Source organism: Nuphar pumila, chromosome 8, assembly GCF_984573655.1.
Source record: "Nuphar pumila chromosome 8, dmNupPumi1.hap1.1, whole genome shotgun sequence".
NCBI lineage: Eukaryota > Viridiplantae > Streptophyta > Magnoliopsida > Nymphaeales > Nymphaeaceae > Nuphar > Nuphar pumila.
The window spans coordinates 90,274,631-90,287,257 of NC_143256.1; positions in this window are offsets into that span (position 1 = coordinate 90,274,631).

Genomic DNA, 12,627 nt, shown 5'->3' on the forward strand with positions numbered 1-12,627 from the left:
GTGGGACAGTGGGGACACAGGGAAGTGTGCGAATCTGAGAGCCCGTGCGCTCAGATTATACCAAAGAAGGGAAGGAATCTTGAAAACTCCCGTTATCAAGTCCTAAAAAGGGATGGTGTCAGGATGCACCAAAGATGAACCTAAAGCTCTCGCTTTATGCCAGGATAGCTAGAAAATATTGTCAAAATGTTGAAAATTATTGTTGATTCAAAATAATTGAAAATGATGCACATTGTTTTGAAAGTATTCCCTCTTTTCTACCTGAAGTATTACCTCTGACTGGGCTTAACTCCGTAGAATCAAGATTCGAATTCAAATTGCTTGCGATTGGCTTTCTTTCAAGGAAGCTATCAATTTTCTTGATATGGACGGGAAAGAAAGTATTCTTGATATTGCGAGAGCTATTAGTGAAAGAATATTGATAAAAGAATTTCACAAAATTAAAGAAGATTCTTGATAGATTCGGCAGTTTGATATCCTGGGATTCTTTTCTCATGATGATCTTTCTGCACTCTTTTTTTAGCAGATTGGAGCTCTCTTGGATTTTTCGGGAATTACATCATCCTTCATTTTGGAGATGTCCTGACTTGTCTCTCTCTTCTTTTTTTTTGGAAGGGTACGTCACAAACTCCTTCATCTCAGAGATGTTCCGATCCTTCTTTTCTCTCAGGGATTATCATGATGATTATTGGCTCTTTGGTAGGAAATCTCTTGATGATAGCTGGAATTAAATATCTTTTAGGGTTTGTTGGTAGGCTCATCACACTCGCCTTCATCTCGACGGTGATCTGAACTTTCCCTGGAAGGATCCGTCACAAACTCCGTCATCTTGGAGATGATCCAAATCTTCTTTGGCCCCGGGGGTCGACTCGCTTAATTCGCCTTCATCTTGACGACAATTGAGAGATCCCTTTTGCAGATATTTAATTGCAGCTTAGGTGATTGAGGAGATATGGAAATTGAGTGGATTTTTCTGTATCACCCAGGATATTTCGACTGCTTTATTTTTCAAGAATGGTCTTTAAAAATGTGCCATTGACTGCGATCAATATCAATCACTCATGGCTTTGCAACAACATTGAATTCTCTTTGCTGGCCATATCGCGGATTTATTCTTCATCCTTTTGGTTGGCCAATAAAAAGATTTTGAACTTTGAATCCTTTTTCGTGAAAGCATTGCCCTTTAGGAAGTAATAGTGGAGGTATTCTGAAGTAATAATTTTGTGCAATAAAGATTTTTGAAATCAACAAATATTTAATGACAAATTGGCAAAACTTTCTTGAAATCCTTTTGTGAAAGCGAGCATTTGAAGCACAACGCAACACATCCATGACAAAAATTCTCTTCTCCTTTCCCCAAAGAAGAAGATTCAGAAATTAGAATTGGGAATTACTCCTCTCTTCCCTGAAGAGGAGGTGTTTGCAAAACGAACTTTCGAAGAGAAATTAAGCTTTCGTCAAAACTTCCTAACATTAGGCTTCTCTTATGGAAAGAGGGCCGGAATTGGTGAGGTTGGTAAATTGGTCATGAAGGAACGAGTTCATCACACTCTCCCTGAAAAGAGGGTCCTTCATGATGAAATGGCCTAGTCTGAAATTATGGGGCCACAAGGAAAGCAAGTCTCCGTCGAGTCTCTCCCTATAAAAAGGGTTCATTGTGTGAAATTTGGAATTTTGTTTTGCAAACAGTTCACAAAGACACGAGTCCCTTCAAACTCTCCCTGAAAAGGGGCTAAGTGAACGAATTGGATAGCATGCGAAAAGAGCGAGCTCCCTCGAACTCTCCCTATAAAAAGGGTCTCTCGCAAGAGAAAATGATTGAAATTGGGTATTGGGTGACTCAAAAGGGTCAAATTTTGGAAATTGGAATTTTGAAATTTGATGTTTGAAATTGGAAATTGGAAATTTGAAAATTTGGAAATTGATAATTGGAAATTGGAACTTGATTGACCCGAAGGTCGAAATTGTGAATTGGTCTACTGGGAGCGACATGGGTTCTATAGGGATTCAGCCTAAGAACGACATTGGTTCAATTGAGAACGGCATTGGTTCGATTGAGAACGACATTGGTTCAATAGGGATTCAGCCTAAGAACGACATTGGTCTCGCAGGGGTTCGACCTATGAACTATCAATTCTATAGGAATTCAACCTAAGGATCATAGCTTAAGAAGAATGATTCCAACTTGTGAGCTTTGAATGGACCAGGTGCTAAACTGGGTTTTTGAGGGAAGATTCGAATCGGAATTCAATTCTTCAAGGAAAACTAGATGAATTGGATTTTGAAAGACAATTTGAGTCGGAACTCGGATCTTCTAGACCAACTCGCAGGATAGTTTGAGTAGAAGTTCAAACTTGTAAAGGAAAGCTAAGCGAATTGGATTTGAAAGAAAATTCAAGTCGGAACTCTGATTTTCTAGACCAATTCTGAATTGGATTTGGAAGAAGATTCAAATCGAAACTCGACTCTTCTAGACCAATTCTAGAATCTAGAGAAAAGAAAATTATACGAATTGGATTTGTAAGAAAATTCAAGTCGGAACTTGGATTTTCTAGACCAATTCTGAATTGGATTTGGAAGAAGATTCGAATCGGAACTCGACTCTTCTAGACCAATTCTAGAATCTAGAGGAAAGAAAATTATACGAATTGGATTTGTAAGAAAATTCAAGTCGGAACTTGGATTTTCTAGACCAATTCTGAATTGGATTTGGAAGAAGATTCGAATCGGAACTTGACTCTTCTAGACCAATTCTAGAATCTAGAAGAAAGAAAATTATATGAATTGGATTTGTAAGAAAATTCAAGTCGGAACTTGGATTTTCTAGACCAATTCTGAATTGGATTTGGAAGAAGATTCGAATCGGAACTCGACTCTTCTAGACCAATTCAAGAATCTAGAGGAAAGAAAATTATACGAATTGGATTTGTAAGAAAATTCAAGTCGGAACTTGGATTTTCTAGACCAATTCTGAATTGGATTTGGAAGAAGATTTGAATCGGAACTCGGCTGTTCTAGACCAATTCAAGACATTTAAAGGAAAGAAAAGTTGATAAGTATAAAGATGACATTTGAGACTAGTTCAACTAACACGAGCATCAGATTTTGGAAGAGTACCAGTACGAGCACTGGATTTTGAAAGATTACCAGTACGAGCACTGGATTTTTGAAAAATTATCAGCACGAACACTGGATTCTGAAGAATTACTAATTGATTTTGATGGAAAATTTTCAGTCTTCACCCTTACGACAACTTGGGCGACTGTCGGGGCCTCAGGATTTATCCCTTATCCTGAATGGGGAGTTCAATGCAAATTGATGTAGATGAATGCGAATGAATGCATGCAAATGCAAATGAATGTAGATGGGTGCACATGTGCGCAAAATGAGAGATTTATTTGATCCTGCCTGCATACAGAAAGTTTTGAAGCCAATTTTCAAAATAATGCCCCAGTATAACTGAGGAGTGAGAGTTTGGATGAAAGGATAAGTAGTTGATATTTGATGAGAATTCTCTGAGGATAACGAGGTAAAAACTGACAATGAGCTTCTTGGTTGATCAGAGAGGCCCTTTGAAAAAGATTACCTCTTATAAGAAGACATTTAAACATTTGCAAATGAGGAATATAAAAGATGACGCCAGGCCATAAGAAAGATTGACAAATTTATTAATGCATTGAAGAAGGAAATAACAAATTGATAGAAGAACTGGGACTACATTGTCCCTTCAAAATGACAAAATGATGAAAGTGACATAGTCTCGACATTGTCAATTTTAGAAAACTTGCTCAGGATGGTCGACTGGTATTTTCCTCATCTTCAATAAGGATATTCTTGTCGATGCAATCTTGAATGATATTTTTCAGGACGAAACAATTCTCAGTGTCATGTCCTACTGCCCGATGAAATTTGCAAAATTTTCCTTTGAATCTGCCCATGATTGTTGCGGGATCAGCTGCTTTAGGTAAACGGATCATATCTTTCGCGAGCATGTATTCCAAAACACTCTCTAGTGTCTGGTCCAAAGGGGTGAACTTTCGATCCGTACTCCAATCCTTGCACTTTGGCTTTTCTTGATCTTTCTCTTTATGCTGAGGACTAGATTGAAGAGGCCTATCATTGTTGGAGAACTTTCCTTTTTGGCCCTTGGATCCCTCTGAATAGTGATCATGATTCTTCTTATTGCTTTTGCTATCATCGGCAGAAAGAGTGAAGTGAGCCTTCGGAGATCTTACTGTATCTTTTGCGAGCATGCATTCCAAAAAACTTTCAAATATTTGATCCAAAGGGGCCATCTTGCGGTCCTGATTTCGATCATCATGTTGTACCTCTTGCCGAGTGCTTGATTTCTGCTGAGACTTGGCAAAGACAGTCGACTGGTATTCTTTCTCACCCTTAACAAAGAAATTCTTGTCGATATAATGTTGGACGATATTCTTAAAGATGAAACAATGTTCAATATCGTGCCTCGTTGTTTGGTGGAATTTGCAGAAGCGGTCTTTCCATTTCCCTAGGGCGACCAGATGATTAGAATTCTTGGAAGCTTAACCATTCCTTGGCTCAGCATGTATTCAAGGACCTCTTCGAGGGGCTGATCTAGAGGAGTGAATTCGCGATCGTAACCCCAACCGTCATGCTTTTTCTTCTCTTTCTGTTGACTCAATTTTTCACTCTGCTTTAAAGATTTCTCTTTCTGACTTGTATGATTGCCTTTGTTATCCTTGCACCCCTCGTTGTGGGCCTTGACAGAATTTGTCTTTTTTGAATCTTGATTATTCCTGACAGGAGTGATGCGCTGGTAGAAATCTTTGATCGTGAAGACCTTCTTGCCCTTGTCGCGGGCTTGCAAATCTTTAATCTTCTTTGCCATTTCCTTCAGTTGTATTTGAACCGGATCATCCATTGCTTGATTTTTCCATTTATAGGTTGTCCCTTGCCTATGAGAGGATCTTTGAAGTGCTTGCCAGACTTCATACTCTTCATCAGTGCCAACTACTGATTCTGATTCATCAGATGTATCCTCGTGTTGGATATGTTTCTTGGATAGTTTTAAAACTTTCTTGGCTGACCGGCCTTTTGCCCTCTGCTTGACCTGGATCTTTTCTATACTAGCTTCAGCTTGTTCTGTCGACATTTTGGTCATCATCTCTTTGAACATAGCATATATCTGGGGATCAACATCATCCTTTGCTTGCTGACCCTGACTTCTAGCTGATCGAGGTGAGTCCATTTCCTCTTCTGAAGCGATCGAGTATGCCATACATTCGATTGATGAGGTTTTCTTTCCGAAACTTGTATAAACCATCGAGTATCACAAATGTTCTCCTGAATGTTGCTGATGCTCTCTACAAGGTAGAACTGATGATTAGGCTTTTGAAGGAAGTTTGGTTGGAGAAGAATATTTGTTGAGAATTTTGGTAGACAATTGAAATAATATCCCATTACTAGGAATTGAGTCGTCGCTGGAGTTTACGACAATTGCGCTGCTATTCTTTGCAAAATAAACAACTGAGAATATGCCTTGTTACCTAGGCGAGGTCGTCAAACCAAAGTGAAATGAAGATTAAAGGAACTTTATTGAAAATATGATTTTAATAATAAACTTGACAGAGGGGAGGGGGACAAATAATTTTCCACCACTCCGGATAATCAGAAGACATACGAGGACCAGGAAAAATAGTGAGAGTGACAAAAGAATCCCAGCCATGTCTGGCAGAATGATATGCTCCGGACCACGGATCTGATGCGAGGTCGAATTCTGGCAGAACCCCTGCTAGTGGACGAATATCTACGCGCTTCTGCCTCTGAGAGAACTGCCTGACACACCGCTCTGGATGATAGTATGCGTAGAAGAATGGACCAAGTAGCCTGAATCGCTTGCCATATGCATAAGTATATCTGGGAGGTGATTCCTGACGATCAAAGTAGTCCCATACGACTTCTTCCTCCTGAAGGTTGTCGATCAAGAACCGGTAGAGCGCAACTGGCAGAAGCTTTTCACCCTTATATCTGAATGAACTGGCTCAGGCTGGCACATGCTGGAGGAACCAAGACTGCAAGGCATAGGTGCACCCTTCGACTAGGATCGACTCTCCGAGTGTGAAACGGGTCAACCCTCGGTACAGGAAGGCGAGTGCGGCCATGGCTATCGAGAGGCGGCTGGTCTGTCGACTTCCCCATCTCCATAGAAGCTGAACTATTCTGATATTCATATAATTCCGTCCGTCGGGAAAGAAAGCTAATCCCACCGTGCACAGAACCATCGCGTGCTGGATTCTCTCTCGAGCTGTCCTGGACAATGAGCTGACCTCTGCAAATGTTCCATACTGTCTATAGATTTCGAGCAGGTCCGCATATTCGTTTCCATCCTCCTCTATCAATGGCCAAGACTTGCGTCCTGTCATGCGAGCTAAAACGTCTCGGGGATCCAGACCCTTGACATTGATCAAAAAATGTTTCTCCAATGGATCTCCAGGCTGACCGGCTGGCTCGGGTAATCCCATAATCTCTGAAAATTCATCTATCAATACTGTCATCTCTCCCCATGGGAACCAGAAGGTAGAAGTGCTCGGATTCCACCGTTCTGCTAGTCATTGATCAAGTTGCCGTTGACTGTCTGCTTTCCCACTGTGGGCGCCAGTTCTAACCCACAATCGTCCAAATGGTCCGAAAACATACGATAGAAGTTTTTGAGCCATGAATAATACCACCGGGGAAAGAAGGATCCGGTGCTGAGGACTCGATGTTCGGGAAGACTTTGTCGCACCTTGTAGGAGATGTGACCCTCAGGGAAGACTGAATCAAGCTGACTGGATGCCATCAGACTGGAAAACATGGAAAATTGGAATAAGACTTGGGAAAATACAGGAAATTTGAGGAAAATGTAGGCAAGATAAAAATAAAGTAGAAAATTCGAGATCCAGAAGATAGGAAAGATGGGAAATCACCTGGAGTTTTGAGGAAAATGGAGGAATTTTATGAAAATCGTCCAGGGTTTAATGAAATATAAGGAAGTACTTCATAAAATGAAGTGTTTTGAAAATCGTCCAGGATTTAAAACATGGACAGTACATGGACATGGATTGGAGAATTTTGAAAAATCGTCCAGTATTTTTAGAAAATTGGGAAAATATGGAAAATAAAAGGAAAGGACTATAACATATTCAATCATATTCTGCACAAACAAGTATGCACATACAACATTCCCTAAAAGCTGATTCTAGATGCACAAATTTTGAAATAGTTGTAGGACCTTAATCCTAACTCTAAGGCTCAGATTATCTGTATCCAATCCAGTTATGCCTATATACTCAAGCCAAGGCTCGATGTACGTGGCATAAAATCAATTTCTCTGGTTCTAGGTTCAAGTTTTCCAACATCCTTGAGCACCTGCCGATATACGTTGGACTATGGCCCTTGGTACGTGGCAGGGGGGTTTTCACCCAAATAGGTGGCCCAGTTGTGAGGCTTTGTCCCGAACTATGGTTCTGGAAGAGAGCCCAGCAACGTGAAGACCGGGACAATATAGGTAGGGTGGTTTTTGAAAAATATGAGCACATGCAATCAAATCAGAAGGCTCTAAGTCCTAAAGAGATAGAAATTTTGAAATATTTGAAGAAACAAACATTGTTTTCAATCAAACCTAGATTGAGGAGGGTTATATTAGACCTAAGTCTATGTGAGCATGAAAATTTCCTCCTCAATATGGTCCTACCAAACCATATCTAGTCTACATGCAGTCCATGTCAGCTGGGTTCAAGCCTAGGCTCCTAGGTTCACATGATAGCATAAATTAAAAGCTGACATTCCATGGAAATTGATTTTGACAATTTGAACTAAGTAGAGCATTAAATTGATCAGGCAAAGACAGGTCCCATCACGGTCGCCAAACCTGTTATCATCGCAAAATTTTTAACTTTTGCGAGTCAAACTGACTTTTGAAAAAGATTTTGAAAATAACTCGCCTCCGTTTTAAAATGCGGTAAAATTCCGTAGAATGGGACTCGCTTGTCGGTACGAGGTTCGACCGTTCCTGCCACCTTTAACAGGGGTAATCGAACCAAGGATCAATCTACTGCTCTGCTCTATTCAACTTGTCTAAATCATATTCTAATTTCTAAATGCACATAGAATCAGGCGTGTGCTATGAATTTTCTGAAAATGCATATTTGAAAACATGATGTTTGCTTTGAATAACTGAAACACTTAAAATAGATATCACATGGAAAATCGTGAATTGGGATTTGAAATGTACTTCTGAGAAAAGTAAAAATCGATTTCTGAAGAATCTAGAGGTTTTGTGAAAATCGATTTTGAGAAATATGAAATAACTTTGAAAAACTTGATTTCTTTGAATTCAAACTTTGAAATTGAAAATATAACTTAGAAAAATCGAATTTGGAACTTGGGAAATACTTGAAATATCATTGGCAAATCAATATTTTGAGAAAATCGATTTTTGAATAAGACTTAGAAAAAAATGAGAAAACTGATTTCTCTGAATTGAAATTTGAATTGGAATTGGCAAATGCATGAAATGAATGAATATGAATTTGAGGAATTGAGAAATACTTTTTGTATTTTTTGAGAAATGCAGTGCATTTTGAAGTTAGCCTAAGAGTGTAGGCTGAATGTGGCTAATGTGAAGATCATAAATCTAGGTATCATTCGTATTCTGACTATGGCCATAAATACAAATTCCACCAAGTTTATAAACTTCATAAAAGCTAGTATATGTGCCATTCGTGTAGACTATAGTGAATTTATAAAATGTGCATGAATAATGCATTCATAGCAGTTATATATCAAAGTTTAAACTATATGCAATGCAAATCCTAATCTATGCAGGAATTTAAATTCTTATTCCAAATTTAATTTAATTTACATCACTATTGAAATTTAAATACGCGAAATTAAAGTCTTCAATGTACCTGCAAAACTAGAAAGCTTGGTTAATGAATATATGTTGGCTTTTCTAGATTTATCCAGTAATATCTAGAAATTACTGGATTTTGCTAGACATAAGCCTTTTCCATGATTCCATTAAATCAAAATTGATAAAATATGAAATAAAATTGAATAAATATGAAAGAGAAGATATGAAATTTCGAAATTGGGGTCAAAATGATCAAAATACCCCTAATAACAAGACTATGGCCTTGAAATTAGGGTTTTTAGAAAGATATTTGATAAAATGCAAGTTTTGAGGTTCAAATAAAAATATATCAAACCAAATATGCTATGAAAAAAAAATATGAAAAATTAGGGTTAGGGATTTCGAAATTTAGTTCAAATGACCAAATTGCCCCTGATAGCAAGACTATGGCCTTGAAATCAGGGTTTTTAGAAAATATTTTGGTAAAACTTAGGTTTCATGCACTAAATGAAATCAAATAAACATCAAATTAAACCTAAAGTATCCTAATATGATTATGAATATGATTAAACCCTAAAAATATATGCTTATGCACAAAAGTCCAAGAATATCACAAAAACTGTGATTTTGGGAGTGTTTTTGGATCTTTCAGGAACCCGGTTTTGCAATTTGCTTAATTCAGCCATCAATCTGATTCCAAAATTCATCAAATTTGGTACCTGCACTTATTATAACCCTAATATTGGATTGAAATTATAAAAATAATTTTTTGGCATTAATTTAATCTGAAAATAGCATCAAACCCTAAAAATATGCTATTTTTGACCTAGTTCACCAACCAGTCTCAGTCCAAAACCCAAACCAGAGGTCAAACCTCCATGGAAATCTATGAAATTTTAGAGAGAACAAATAGACAGGAAAACAGAAGTTTTCCTTTTTACAGATTTGAAAAAGCTTTTAAAACCAGGGAGATACCCATCCGACAATCCGGACTTGAATATATTGATTTTAACTTTGGTTCTGACTGATACTTTCAATTGAAAATTCCGAGATAAATAACAGTACTCATTAAAAATATCTGATATTTTAACAGTGAACCTTTGACAGAAAAATAACAATACTCACTTTTTACAGATCATGAATCGCATCTGAATTTCGGGATTTATAAACAACACAAGTCTGATTAGGGTTTTGGAAAACCCTAGCGAGTTTTAAATTGAAAATCAGAGTCTCTGATAGAGGAAAAATACTACACAGTAATAAAAAATTCTGAAAATTTCACAGTAGATAGATCTAATCAACATAAATCCATATCAATTTACAGATCTAAAATCCGATATAGGATGAAAAAAATATCATCACAACAAGTTACCTTTCTGATTTTAACAACGATTTTAAAGTTTTAAAAACCCGATTTGGTGCCTGGTTTTTTTGACAGAATTCCTGAAATCCAAAATCTCTGATTTTTTTACAGTAGTTCAATCACATATGCATGCATCACATATAAAAAAATCAGGAATAAACAATAAGGATTTAAATCCGAAATAACATTATCTTTACTGTTCTAAACCTAAAACACACAGAAATCTAAGAAACTATAAAAACTATGCATTAATTAATGTAAAACAATAAAATAAAACATAAAACAGTAAATAAAAATTATTTCTATGCTGGAAAACGTGTAATAAACATGAATAAACAAATAAATAAATAAAATACAGGGAATCCATGGCTGGAATTTGCTTTCACCTTTGAAATCATGGATTTAACCCATTTAACGGGTAAATCTCACGTTTCGTCGGTTAAGAACATGAAAAACGTACCTCACATCGATTCTAATGGATTAGAATCCTTGAAATCACCCTCAAACTGAGTTAGATCATCTTTTTGGGTCAATTTTGGGGTTCTTGGATGAAATCCATGGTTAAATCCATGAACACAAGAGTTTCCATGGTGAAATCTATTGAAAAATCATAAAAACTAATAAAATAATAATAAAATAATATTAAATAAACTCACCTTGAGGCTGCAGCTGCAATGGAGGAAGGTGGAGGTGCGGGAGAGGAGAGAGAAACCACGAAAATTTGAGCAAAAAAGAGTTTTTTTTACCCCCTTTAGGTCCCCTATTTATAGTTTTTCAAAAAGTCACTTAATTAGGGTTAATTAAGAGGTTTTTCATTTTTTCAGGACTCTTTCTAATAAATCCACTAATGGCAACTATTTTTTGTGGTTTCCTAACCCTAAATGAACTCCAATTAAACTCTAATTAATACCTAATTAAACCCTTAAAAGTCTAAATGTGACACCACCTAGTATGGGCCCACATTTGGTTTTTAAAACCTGAATTTAAAACCTTTAAAAACCAATGGTTTAAAAGTTAAATAAAATGAATTTTTAAAAATGATTTTGACTCCTCTAAACCCCTAACCTAACTAGGACAATGACTAACCCTAGTGTAGCCCTGACTTACTCGAATATGGCGCCACCCCGAGTGGGCCCTACTTGAGTTAAAAAAAAAAACGATTTTAAAACATGAAATTGAAGGAGTTTTCAAAAGATTTTCAAAAGTAAACTTAAAATTAGAATTTTTGAAATGGCATAGGGTTCTAACCGAGTCAAAACTCCTCTGGATATGGTGCCAACTGAGTGGGCCCACATCGAGTTTTAAAGAATTTTGAAATAAACACTGAAAATGGCTTTGAAAAGGGGTTAAAATCAGTATTTGAAATTCAAGATCTTTGAAAATAGGGTCTCAAGCGAACTGGAACTCCGAATTAGAGTCTTGAACTCTTAGGACTCTGTGATTTTGGTTTTTAAAAGCCAAATAAAGAAATTTTTGAAAAGATTTCATCGAAAATGGTGAAACAAGTCAGAAAATACAGTCAGAGTTAGACTCCTAACTCGATCAGAACTCTAAATTAGAGTCCTGGATTAACTGGACTCTACAAAATGACCTAATTTTTGAAAACAAATGGAATAAAAAAAATGGAATAAAAAAAAACTTCAAAACAGACTCCTGGCTGGACTAGGACTCTGGGGCAGAGTCCTGATCGGACTGAAACTCTAGATTTTTGGTATTTTCTGAAAAACAAATGAAAGAATTTTGATAAACAGTTAAAAACATGATAAAATCGAATTTTGGTTCAGAGTCCTGATACGATTAGGACTCTAAGAAAGAGTTCTAATTCAATCAGAACTCTAAGAATTTTGGTTTTCTGATAAGCAAATGATGAAATTTGGGTAAAGCTTTTGAAAACCAGTGAAAATGAAGTGAGAAAATCAATTTTGGATAGAGTCTTACTTCGATCAGGACTCTGGGGTAGAGTCCTGATTTGATCAGGACTCTGAGATAAAACCTCAGAATTTTGAAATTCTTTGATAAAAGTGTAACAAATTTGATAAATGGAAAGATTTTTGAAAGATTTTCTAAAAATTGAAATCAGGATCAGAGTCCTGATCCAACTAGGACTCTCTGAACAGAGTCCTGTTTTAACTGAAACTCTGAGTTTCTGACTCATTTTGAAAGATTTGATTGAAAATGGATAAAAATAGTTGTAAAAGATTAGAGTTCCAATCCAATTGAAACTCTAAAGAAGTGTCCTGATCCGACTGGACTCTTGAAGAAGAGTCCTGATCCAACTAGGACTCTGAAATTTTGGCCAAAACAGAAGATTTTAAAAGGTTTTCTTCAAAAATAGGTAAAAAGGTAGTGAAAAATAGAGTTTTGATCTGACTAAGACTCTGAAAAAAGA